Source organism: Phalangium opilio, unplaced genomic scaffold, assembly GCF_054372755.1.
Source record: "Phalangium opilio isolate 3A_F unplaced genomic scaffold, DU_Popi_V2 ptg000352l_1, whole genome shotgun sequence".
NCBI classification, from domain to species: domain Eukaryota; kingdom Metazoa; phylum Arthropoda; class Arachnida; order Opiliones; family Phalangiidae; genus Phalangium; species Phalangium opilio.
This window is the reverse complement of record NW_028324228.1, coordinates 7,715,260-7,727,994: the sequence shown is the minus strand read 5'-3', so window position 1 is coordinate 7,727,994 and position 12,735 is coordinate 7,715,260. Positions and strand designations below refer to the sequence as shown.

The window sequence follows — 12,735 nt, the reverse complement described above, 5'->3', positions numbered from 1 at the left end:
AACTTTGACTTTTTACGTCACATCTGAGACCTCACAACACCGCTCCCGGATGGTCTCGAACCACCAACCTTTCAGTTAACTGCCGAACGCGCTAACCATTGCGCCACGGAAGCCCAAAGACTAAATGTTCGTCAGGTATTGTGGAAAAACTTTGGCATTTGACATTACGTTTGAGATCTCACAACACCGCTCCCGGGTGGGCTAGAACCACCAACCTTTCGGTTAACAGCCGAACGCGCTAACCATTGCGCCACGGAAGCCCAAAAATTAAATGTTCGTCAGTTATTTTTAAAAAACTCTGAATTTTACACTACATCTAAGACCTCACAACACAGCTCCCGGATGGGCTCGAACCACCAACCTTTCGGTTAACAGCCGACGGTGTTAACCATTGGTTCACGGAAGCCCAAAAATTAAATGTTCGTCAGGTATTGTGGAAAAACTTTGACTTTTTACGTCACATTTGAGAGCTCACAACACCGCTCCCGGGTGGGCTCGAACCACCAACCTTTTGAATAACAGCTGAACGCTCTAAACATTGCGCCAAGGAAGCCCAAAAATTAAATGTTCGTCAGGTATTGTGGAAAAACTTTGACTTTTTACGTCACATCTGAGACCTCACAACACCGCTCCCGGATGGTCTCGAACCACCAACCTTTCAGTTAACTGCCGAACGCGCTAACCATTGCGCCACGGAAGCCCAAAGACTAAATGTTCGTCAGGTATTGTGGAAAAACTTTGGCATTTGACATTACGTTTGAGATCTCACAACACCGCTCCCGGGTGGGCTAGAACCACCAACCTTTCGGTTAACAGCCGAACGCGCTAACCATTGCGCCACGGAAGCCCAAAAATTAAATGTTCGTCAGTTATTTTTAAAAAACTCTGAATTTTACACTACATCTAAGACCTCACAACACAGCTCCCGGATGGGCTCGAACCACCAACCTTTCGGTTAACAGCCGACGGCGTTAACCATTGCTTCACGGAAGCCCAAAAATTAAATGTTCGTCAGGTATTGTGGAAAAACTTTGACTTTTTACGTCACATTTGAGAGCTCACAACACCGCTCCCGGGTGGGCTCGAACCACCAACCTTTTGAATAACAGCTGAACGCTCTAAACATTGCGCCAAGGAAGCCCAAAAATTAAATGTTCGTCAGTTATTTTTAAAAAACTCTGAATTTTACGTTACATCTAAGACCTCACAACACCGCTCCCGGGTGGGCTCGAACCACCAACCTTTCGGTTAACAGCCGAACGCGCTAACCATTGCGCCACGGAAGCTCAAAAATTAAACGGTCGTCAGGTATTGTGGAAAATATTTGGCTTTTTACGTTAAATTTGAGACTTCACAACACGGCAGCCGGGTGGGCTCGAACCACCAACCTTTTGGTTAACATCCGAACGCGCTAACCTTCGAGCCAAGGAAGCTCAGAAATGAAATGGTCGTCAGGTATTGTGGAAAAACTCTGACTTTTTACGTCACATCCGAGACTTCAAAACACCGCTCCCGGATGGGCTCGAACCACAAACCTTTTGAATAACAGCTGAACGCGCTAACCATTGCGCCACGGAAGCCCAAAAATTAAATGTTCGTCAGATATTTTTAAAAAACTCTGAATTTTACGTTACATCTAAGACCTCACAACACCGCTCCCGGATGGGCTCGAACCACCAACCTTTCGGTTAACAGCCGACGGCGTTAACCATTTCGCAACGGAAGCCCAAAGATTAAATGTTCGTCAGGTATTGTGGAAAAAATTTGGATTTTTACGTTACATGTGAGATCTCACAACACCGCTCCCGGGTGGGCTCGAACCACCAACCTTTCGGTTAACAGCCGAACGCGCTAACCATTGCGCCACGGAAGCCCAAAAATTAAATGTTCGTCAGGTATTGTGGAAAAACTTTGACTTTTTACGTCACATCTGAGACCTCACAACACCGCTCACGGATGGGCTCGAACCACCAACCTTTCGGTTAACAGCCGAACGCGCTAACCATTGCGCCACGGAAGCCCAAAAATTAAATGGTCGTCGGGTATTGTAGAAACACTTTGGCTTTTTACGTTACATGTGAGACCTCACAACACCGCTCCCGGGTGGGCTCGAACCACCAACCTTTCGGTTAACAGCCGAACGCACTAACCATTGCGCCACGGAAGCCCAAAGATTAAATGTTCGTCAGGTATTTTTAAAAAACTCTGAATTTTACGTTACATCTAAGACCTCACATTACCGCTCCCGGATGGGCTCGAACCACCAACCTTTCGGTTAACAGCCGAACGCGCTAACCATTGCGCCACGGAAGCCCAAAAATTAAATGTTCGTCAGTTATTTTTAAAAAATTCTGAATTTTACACTACATCTAAGACCTCACAACACAGCTCCCGGATGGGCTCGAACCACCAACCTTTCGGTTAACAGCCGACGGCGTTAACCATTGAAACGGAAGCCCAACGATTAAATGTTCGTCAGGTATTGTGGAAAAACTTTGGATTTTTACGTTACATGTGAGATTTCACAACACCGCTCTCGGGTGGGCTCGAACCACCAACCTTTCGGTTAACAGCCGAACGCGCTAACCATTGCGCCACGGAAGCCCAAAGATTAAATGTTCGTCAGGTATTTTTAAAAAACTCTGAATTTTACGTTACATCTAAGACCTCAAATTACCGCTCCCGGATGGGCTCGAACCACCAACCTTTCGGTTAACAGCCGAACGCGCTAACCATTGCGCCACGGAAGCCCAAAAATTAAATGGTCGTCAGGTATTGTGGAAAAACTTTGACTTTTTACGTCACATCTGAGACCTCACAACACCGCTCCCGGATGGTCTCGAACCACCAACCTTTCAGTTAACTGCCGAACGCGCTAACCATTGCGCCACGGAAGCCCAAAGATTAAATGTTCGTCAGGTGTTGTGGAAAAACTTTGGCATTTGACATTACGTTTGAGATCTCACAACACCGCTCCCGGGTGGGCTAGAACCACCAACCTTTCGGTTAACAGCCGAACGCGCTAACCATTGCGCCACGGAAGCCCAAAAATTAAATGTTCGTCAGTTATTTTTAAAAAACTCTGAATTTTACACTACATCTAAGACCTCACAACACAGCTCCCGGATGGGCTCGAACCACCAACCTTTCGGTTAACAGCCGACGGCGTTAACCATTGGTTCACGGAAGCCCAAAAATTAAATGTTCGTCAGGTATTATGGAAAAACTTTGACTTTTTACGTCACATTTGAGAGCTCACAACACCGCTCCCGGGTGGGCTCGAACCACCAACCTTTTGAATAACAGCTGAACGCTCTAAACATTGCGCCAAGGAAGCCCAAAAATTAAATGTTCGTCAGTTATTTTTAAAAAACTCTGAATTTTACGTTACATCTAAGACCTCACAACACCGCTCCCGGATGGGCTCGAACCACCAACCTTTCGGTTAACAGCCGACGGCGTTAACCATTGAAACGGAAGCCCAACGATTAAATGTTCGTCAGGTATTGTGGAAAAACTTTGGATTTTTACGTTACATGTGAGATTTCACAACACCGCTCCCGGGTGGGCTCGAACCACCAACCTTTCTGTTAACAGCCGAACGCGCTAACCATTGCGCCACGGAAGCTCAAAAATTAAATGGTCGTCAGGTATTGTGGAAAAACTTTGACTTTTTACGTCACATCTGAGACCTCACAACACCGCTCACGGATGGGCTCGAACCACCAACCTTTCGGTTAACAGCCGAACGCGCTAACCATTGCGCCACGGAAGCCCAAAGATTAAATGTTCGTCAGGTATTTTTAAAAAACTCTGAATTTTACGTTACATCTAAGACCTCACATTACCGCTCCCGGATGGGCTCGAACCACCAACCTTTCGGTTAACAGCCGAACGCGCTAACCATTGCGCCACGGAAGCTCAAAAATTAAATGGTCGTCAGGTATTGTGGAAAAACTTTGACTTTTTACGTCACATCTGAGACCTCACAACACCGCTCCCGGATGGTCTCGAACCACCAACCTTTCAGTTAACTGCCGAACGCGCTAACCATTGCGCCACGGAAGCCCAAAGATTAAATGTTCGTCAGGTATTGTGGAAAAACTTTGGCATTTGACATTACGTTTGAGATCTCACAACACCGCTCCCGGGTGGGCTCGAACCACCAACCTTTCGGTTAACAGACGAACGCGCTAACAATTGCGCCACGGAAGCCCAAAAATTAAATGTTCGTCAGTTATTTTTAAAAAACTCTGAATTTTACACTACATCTAAGACCTCACAACACAGCTCCCGGATGGGCTCGAACCACCAACCTTTCGGTTAACAGCCGACGGCGTTAACCATTGCTTCACGGAAGCCCAAAAATTAAATGTTCGTCAGGTATTGTGGAAAAACTTTGACTTTTTACGTCACATTTGAGAGCTCACAACACCGCTCCCGGGTGGGCTCGAACCACCAACCTTTTGAATAACAGCTGAACGCTCTAAACATTGCGCCAAGGAAGCCCAAAAATTAAATGTTCGTCAGTTATTTTTAAAAAACTCTGAATTTTACGTTCCATCTAAGACCTCACAACACCGCTCCCGGATGGGCTCGAACCACCAACCTTTCGGTTAACAGCCGACGGCGTTAACCATTGCGCAACGGAAGCCCAAAGACTAAATGTTCGTCAGGTATTGTGGAAAAACTTTGGCATTTGACATTACGTTTGAGATCTCACAACACCGCTCCCGGGTGGGCTCGAACCACCAACCTTTCGGTTAACAGCCGAACGCGCTAACCATTGCGCCACGGAAGCTCAAAAATTAAACGGTCGTCAGGTATGGTGGAAAATATTTGGCTTTTTACGTTACATTTGAGACTTCACAACACGGCAGCCGGGTGGGCTCGAACCACCAACCTTTTGGTTAACATCCGAACGCGCTAACCTTCGAGCCAAGGAAGCTCAGAAATGAAATGGTCGTCAGGTATTGTGGAAAAACTCTGACTTTTTACGTCACATCCGAGACTTCAAAACACCGCTCCCGGATGGGCTCGAACCACAAACCTTTTGAATAACAGCTGAACGCGCTAACCATTGCGCCACGGAAGCCCAAAAATTAAATGTTCGTCAGATATTTTTAAAAAACTCTGAATTTTACGTTACATCTAAGACCTCACAACACCGCTCCCGGATGGGCTCGAACCACCAACCTTTCGGTTAACAGCCGACGGCGTTAGCCATTGCGCAACGGAAGCCCAAAGATTAAATGTTCGTCAGGTATTGTGGAAAAAATTTGGATTTTTACGTTACATGTGAGATCTCACAACACAGCTCCCGGATGGGCTCGAACCACCAACCTTTCGGTTAACAGCCGACGGCGTTAACCATTGCTTCACGGAAGCCCAAAAATTAAATGTTCGTCAGGTATTGTGGAAAAACTTTGACTTTTTACGTCACATTTGAGAACTCACAACACCGCTCCCGGGTGGGCTCGAACCACCAACCTTTTGAATAACAGCTGAACGCTCTAAACATTGCGCCAAGGAAGCCCAAAAATTAAATGTTCGTCAGTTATTTTTAAAAAACTCTGAATTTTACGTTCCATCTAAGACCTCACAACACCGCTCCCGGATGGGCTCGAACCACCAACCTTTCGGTTAACAGCCGACGGCGTTAACCATTGCGCAACGGAAGCCCAAAGACTAAATGTTCGTCAGGTATTGTGGAAAAACTTTGGCATTTGAAATTACGTTTGAGATCTCACAACACCGCTCCCGGGTGGGCTCGAACCACCAACCTTTCGGTTAACAGCCGAACGCGCTAACCATTGCGCCACGGAAGCTCAAAAATTAAACGGTCGTCAGGTATTGTGGAAAATATTTGGCTTTTTACGTTACATTTGAGACTTCACAACACGGCAGCCGGGTGGGCTCGAACCACCAACCTTTTGGTTAACATCCGAACGCGCTAACCTTCGAGCCAAGGAAGCTCAGAAATGAAATGGTCGTCAGGTATTGTGGAAAAACTCTGACTTTTTACGTCACATCCGAGACTTCAAAACACCGCTCCCGGATGGGCTCGAACCACAAACCTTTTGAATAACAGCTGAACGCGCTAACCATTGCGCCACGGAAGCCCAAAAATTAAATGTTCGTCAGATATTTTTAAAAAACTCTGAATTTTACGTTACATCTAAGACCTCACAACACCGCTCCCGGATGGGCTCGAACCACCAACCTTTCGGTTAACAGCCGACGGCGTTAGCCATTGCGCAACGGAAGCCCAAAGATTAAATGTTCGTCAGGTATTGTGGAAAAAATTTGGATTTTTACGTTACATGTGAGATCTCACAACACAGCTCCCGGATGGGCTCGAACCACCAACCTTTCGGTTAACAGCCGACGGCGTTAACCATTGCTTCACGGAAGCCCAAAAATTAAATGTTCGTCAGGTATTGTGTTTAAACTTTGGATTTTTACGTTACATGTGAGATTTCACAACACCGCTCCCGGGTGGGCTCGAACCACCAACCTTTTGAATAACAGCTGAACGCTCTAAACATTGCGCCAAGGAAGCCCAAAAATTAAATGTTCGTCAGTTATTTTTAAAAAACTCTGAATTTTACGTTACATCTAAGACCTCACAACACCGCTCCCGGATGGGCTCGAACCACCAACCTTTCGGTTAACAGCCGACGGCGTTAACCATTGAAACGGAAGCCCAACGATTAAATGTTCGTCAGGTATTGTGGAAAAACTTTGGATTTTTACGTTACATGTGAGATTTCACAACACCGCTCCCGGGTGGGCTCGAACCACCAACCTTTCGGTTAACAGCCGAACGCGCTAACCATTGCACCACGGAAGCTCAAAAATTAAATGGTCGTCAGGTATTGTGGAAAAACTTTGACTTTTTACGTCACATCTGAGACCTCACAACACCGCTCACGGATGGGCTCGAACCACCAACCTTTCGGTTAACAGCCGAACGCGCTAACCATTGCGCCACGGAAGCCCAAAGATTAAATGTTCGTCAGGTATTTTTAAAAAACTCTGAATTTTACGTTACATCTAAGACCTCACATTACCGCTCCCGGATGGGCTCGAACCACCAACCTTTCGGTTAACAGCCGAACGCGCTAACCATTGCGCCACGGAAGCTCAAAAATTAAATGGTCGTCAGGTATTGTGGAAAAACTTTGACTTTTTACGTCACATCTGAGACCTCACAACACCGCTCCCGGATGGTCTCGAACCACCAACCTTTCAGTTAACTGCCGAACGCGCTAACCATTGCGCCACGGAAGCCCAAAGATTAAATGTTCGTCAGGTATTGTGGAAAAACTTTGGCATTTGACATTACGTTTGAGATCTCACAACACCGCTCCCGGGTGGGCTCGAACCACCAACCTTTCGGTTAACAGACGAACGCGCTAACCATTGCGCCACGGAAGCTCAAAAAATAAACGGTCGTCAGGTATTGTGGAAAAACTTTGGCTTTTTACGTTACATTTGAGAGCTCACAACACCGCTCCCGGGTGGGCTCGAACCAATAACCTTTCGGTTAACAGCCGAACGCGCTAACCATTGCGCCACGGAAGCCCAAAGATTAAATGTTCGTCAGGTATTTTTAAAAAACTCTGAATTTTACGTTACATCTAAGACCTCACATTACCGCTCCCGGATGGGCTCGAACCACCAACCTTTCGGTTAACAGCCGAACGCGCTAACCATTGCGCAACGGAAGCCCAAAGATTAAATGTTCGTCAGGTATTGTGGAAAAACTTTGACTTTTTACGTCACATCTGAGACTTCACAACACCGCTCCCGGATGGGCTCGAACCACAAACCTTTTGAATAACAGCTGAACGCTCTAAACATTGCGCCACGGAAGCCCAAAAATTAAATGTTCGTCAGTTATTTTTAAAAAACTCTGAATTTTACGTTACATCTAAGACCTCACAACACCGCTCCCGGATGGGCTCGAACCACCAACCTTTCGGTTAACAGCCGACGGCGTTAACCATTGCGCAACGGAAGCCCAAAGATTAAATGTTCGTCAGGTATTGTGGAAAAACTTTGGATTTTTACGTTACATGTGAGATCTCACAACACCGCTCCCGGGTGGGCTCGAACCACCAACCTTTCGCTTAACAGCCGAACGCGCTAACCATTGCGCCACGGAAGCCCAAAGATTAAATGTTCGTCAGGTATTGTGGAAAAACTTTGACTTTTTACGTCACACCTGAGTCTTCACAACACCGCTCCCGGATGGGCTCGAACCACAAACCTTTTGAATAACAGCTGAACGCTCTAACCATTGCGCCACGGAAGCCCAAAAATTAAATGTTCGTCAGTTATTTTTAAAAAACTCTGAATTTTACTTTACATCTAAGACCTCACAACACCGCTCCCGGATGGGCTCGAACCACCAACCTTTCGGTTAACAGCCGACGGCGTTAACCATTGTGCAACGGAAGCCCAAAGATTAAATGTTCGTCAGGTATTGTGGAAAAACTTTGACTTTTTACGTCACATCTGAGACTTCACAACACCGCTCCCGGATGGGCTCGAACCACAAACCTTTTGAATTACAGCTGAACGCTCTAACCATTGCGCCACGGAAGCCCAAAAATTAAATGTTCGTCAGTTATTTTTAAAAAACTCTGAATTTTACGTTACATCTAAGACCTCACAACACCGCTCCCGGATGGGCTCGAACCACCAACCTTTCGGTTAACAGCCGACGGCGTTAACCATTGTGCAACGGAAGCCCAAAGATTAAATGTTCGTCAGGTATTGTGGAAAAACTTTGACTTTTTACGTCACATCTGAGACTTCACAACACCGCTCCCGGATGGGCTCGAACCACAAACCTTTTGAATAACAGCTGAACGCTCTAACCATTGCGCCACGGAAGCCCAAAAATTAAATGTTCGTCAGTTATTTTTAAAAAACTCTGAATTTTACGTTACATCTAAGACCTCACAACACAGCTCCCGGATGGGCTCGAACCACCAACCTTTCGGTTAACAGCCGACGGCGTTAACCATTGCTTCACGGAAGCCCAAAAATTAAATGTTCGTCAGGTATTGTGGAAACACTTTGACTTTTTACGTCACATCTGAGATCTCACAACACCGCTCCCGGATGGGCTCGAACCACCAACCTTTCGGTTAACAGCCGACGGCGTTAACCATTGCGCAACGGAAGCCCAAAGATTAAATGTTCGTCAGGTATTGTGGAAAAACTTTGACTTTTTACGTCACATCTGAGACTTCACAACACCGCTCCCGGATGGGCTCGAACCACAAACCTTTTGAATAACAGCTGAACGCTCTAAACATTGCGCCACGGAAGCCCAAAAATTAAATGTTCGTCAGTTATTTTTAAAAAACTCTGAATTTTACGTTACATCTAAGACCTCACAACACCGCTCCCGGATGGGCTCGAACCACCAACCTTTCGGTTAACAGCCGACGGCGTTAACCATTGCGCAACGGAAGCCCAAAGATTAAATGTTCGTCAGGTATTGTGGAAAAACTTTGGATTTTTACGTTACATGTGAGATCTCACAACACCGCTCCCGGGTGGGCTCGAACCACCAACCTTTCGCTTAACAGCCGAACGCGCTAACCATTGCGCCACGGAAGCCCAAAGATTAAATGTTCGTCAGGTATTGTGGAAAAACTTTGACTTTTTACGTCACACCTGAGTCTTCACAACACCGCTCCCGGATGGGCTCGAACCACAAACCTTTTGAATAACAGCTGAACGCTCTAACCATTGCGCCACGGAAGCCCAAAAGTTAAATGTTCGTCAGTTATTTTTAAAAAACTCTGAATTTTACTTTACATCTAAGACCTCACAACACCGCTCCCGGATGGGCTCGAACCACCAACCTTTCGGTTAACAGCCGACGGCGTTAACCATTGTGCAACGGAAGCCCAAAGATTAAATGTTCGTCAGGTATTGTGGAAAAACTTTGACTTTTTACGTCACATCTGAGACTTCACAACACCGCTCCCGGATGGGCTCGAACCACAAACCTTTTGAATTACAGCTGAACGCTCTAACCATTGCGCCACGGAAGCCCAAAAGTTAAATGTTCGTCAGTTATTTTTAAAAAACTCTGAATTTTACTTTACATCTAAGACCTCACAACACCGCTCCCGGATGGGCTCGAACCACCAACCTTTCGGTTAACAGCCGACGGCGTTAACCATTGTGCAACGGAAGCCCAAAGATTAAATGTTCGTCAGGTATTGTGGAAAAACTTTGACTTTTTACGTCACATCTGAGACTTCACAACACCGCTCCCGGATGGGCTCGAACCACAAACCTTTTGAATAACAGCTGAACGCTCTAACCATTGCGCCACGGAAGCCCAAAAATTAAATGTTCGTCAGTTATTTTTAAAAAACTCTGAATTTTACGTTACATCTAAGACCTCACAACACAGCTCCCGGATGGGCTCGAACCACCAACCTTTCGGTTAACAGCCGACGGCGTTAACCATTGCTTCACGGAAGCCCAAAAATTAAATGTTCGTCAGGTATTGTGGAAACACTTTGACTTTTTACGTCACATCTGAGATCTCACAACACCGCTCCCGGATGGGCTCGAACCACCAACCTTTCGGTTAACAGCCGACGGCGTTAACCATTGCGCAACGGAAGCCCAAAGATTAAATGTTCGTCAGGTATTGTGGAAAAACTTTGACTTTTTACGTCACATCTGAGACTTCACAACACCGCTCCCGGATGGGCTCGAACCACAAACCTTTTGAATAACAGCTGAACGCTCTAAACATTGCGCCACGGAAGCCCAAAAATTAAATGTTCGTCAGTTATTTTTAAAAAACTCTGAATTTTACGTTACATCTAAGACCTCACAACACCGCTCCCGGATGGGCTCGAACCACCAACCTTTCGGTTAACAGCCGACGGCGTTAACCATTGCGCAACGGAAGCCCAAAGATTAAATGTTCGTCAGGTATTGTGGAAAAACTTTGGATTTTTACGTTACATGTGAGATCTCACAACACCGCTCCCGGGTGGGCTCGAACCACCAACCTTTCGCTTAACAGCCGAACGCGCTAACCATTGCGCCACGGAAGCCCAAAGATTAAATGTTCGTCAGGTATTGTGGAAAAACTTTGACTTTTTACGTCACACCTGAGTCTTCACAACACCGCTCCCGGATGGGCTCGAACCACAAACCTTTTGAATAACAGCTGAACGCTCTAACCATTGCGCCACGGAAGCCCAAAAGTTAAATGTTCGTCAGTTATTTTTAAAAAACTCTGAATTTTACTTTACATCTAAGACCTCACAACACCGCTCCCGGATGGGCTCGAACCACCAACCTTTCGGTTAACAGCCGACGGCGTTAACCATTGTGCAACGGAAGCCCAAAGATTAAATGTTCGTCAGGTATTGTGGAAAAACTTTGACTTTTTACGTCACATCTGAGACTTCACAACACCGCTCCCGGATGGGCTCGAACCACAAACCTTTTGAATTACAGCTGAACGCTCTAACCATTGCGCCACGGAAGCCCAAAAATTAAATGTTCGTCAGTTATTTTTAAAAAACTCTGAATTTTACGTTACATCTAAGACCTCACAACACAGCTCCCGGATGGGCTCGAACCACCAACCTTTCGGTTAACAGCCGACGGCGTTAACCATTGCTTCACGGAAGCCCAAAAATTAAATGTTCGTCAGGTATTGTGGAAAAACTTTGACTTTTTACGTCACATCTGAGACTTCACAACACCGCTCCCGGATGGGCTCGAACCACAAACCTTTTGAATAACAGCTGAACGCTCTAACCATTGCGCCACGGAAGCCCAAAAATTAAATGTTCGTCAGTTATTTTTAAAAAACTCTGAATTTTACGTTACATCTAAGACCTCACAACACCGCTCCCGGATGGGCTCGAACCACCAACCTTTCGGTTAACAGCCGACGGCGTTAACCATTGTGCAACGGAAGCCCAAAGATTAAATGTTCGTCAGGTATTGTGGAAAAACTTTGACTTTTTACGTCACATCTGAGACTTCACAACACCGCTCCCGGATGGGCTCGAACCACAAACCTTTTGAATAACAGCTGAACGCTCTAACCATTGCGCCACGGAAGCCCAAAAATTAAATGTTCGTCAGTTATTTTTAAAAAACTCTGAATTTTACGTTACATCTAAGACCTCACAACACAGCTCCCGGATGGGCTCGAACCACCAACCTTTCGGTTAACAGCCGACGGCGTTAACCATTGCTTCACGGAAGCCCAAAAATTAAATGTTCGTCAGGTATTGTGGAAAAATTTTGACTTTTTACGTCACATCTGAGATCTCACAACACCGCTCCCGGATGGGCTCGAACCACCAACCTTTCGGTTAACAGCCGACGGCGTTAACCATTGCGCAACGGAAGCCCAAATATTAAATGTTCGTCAGGTATTGTGGAAAAACTTTGGATTTTTACGTTACATGTGAGATCTCACAACACCGCTCCCGGGTGGGCTCGAACCACCAACCTTTCGGTTAACAGCCGAACGCGCTAACCATTGCGCCACGGAAGCCCAAAGATTAAATGTTCGTCAGGTATTGTGGAAAAACTTTGACTTTTTACGTCACATCTGAGACTTCACAACACCGCTCCCGGATGGGCTCGAACCACAAACCTTTTGAATAACAGCTGAACGCTCTAAACATTGCGCCACGGAAGCCCAAAAATTAAATGTTC

The 12,735-nt window shown here is 46.0% G+C and overlaps 5 non-coding genes across 5 annotated transcripts; all 5 read right to left on the bottom strand.

Annotated features, from left to right (window-relative positions):
• Positions 1–1,213: 1,213 nt before the first annotated feature.
• Positions 1,214–1,286, bottom strand: TRNAN-GUU (transfer RNA asparagine (anticodon GUU)). Its single transcript has one exon. It is a non-coding gene; the product is annotated as a tRNA-Asn (tRNA).
• A 514-nt stretch (positions 1,287–1,800) lies between these two features.
• Positions 1,801–1,873, bottom strand: TRNAN-GUU (transfer RNA asparagine (anticodon GUU)). The gene has a single exon. It is a non-coding gene; the product is annotated as a tRNA-Asn (tRNA).
• Positions 1,874–4,728: 2,855 nt separating this feature from the next.
• TRNAN-GUU (transfer RNA asparagine (anticodon GUU)) lies at positions 4,729–4,801 on the bottom strand. The gene has a single exon. It is a non-coding gene; the product is annotated as a tRNA-Asn (tRNA).
• A 954-nt stretch (positions 4,802–5,755) lies between these two features.
• On the bottom strand, positions 5,756–5,828 carry TRNAN-GUU (transfer RNA asparagine (anticodon GUU)). Its single transcript has one exon. It is a non-coding gene; the product is annotated as a tRNA-Asn (tRNA).
• Positions 5,829–12,498: 6,670 nt separating this feature from the next.
• Positions 12,499–12,571, bottom strand: TRNAN-GUU (transfer RNA asparagine (anticodon GUU)). The gene has a single exon. It is a non-coding gene; the product is annotated as a tRNA-Asn (tRNA).
• Positions 12,572–12,735: the final 164 nt, after the last annotated feature.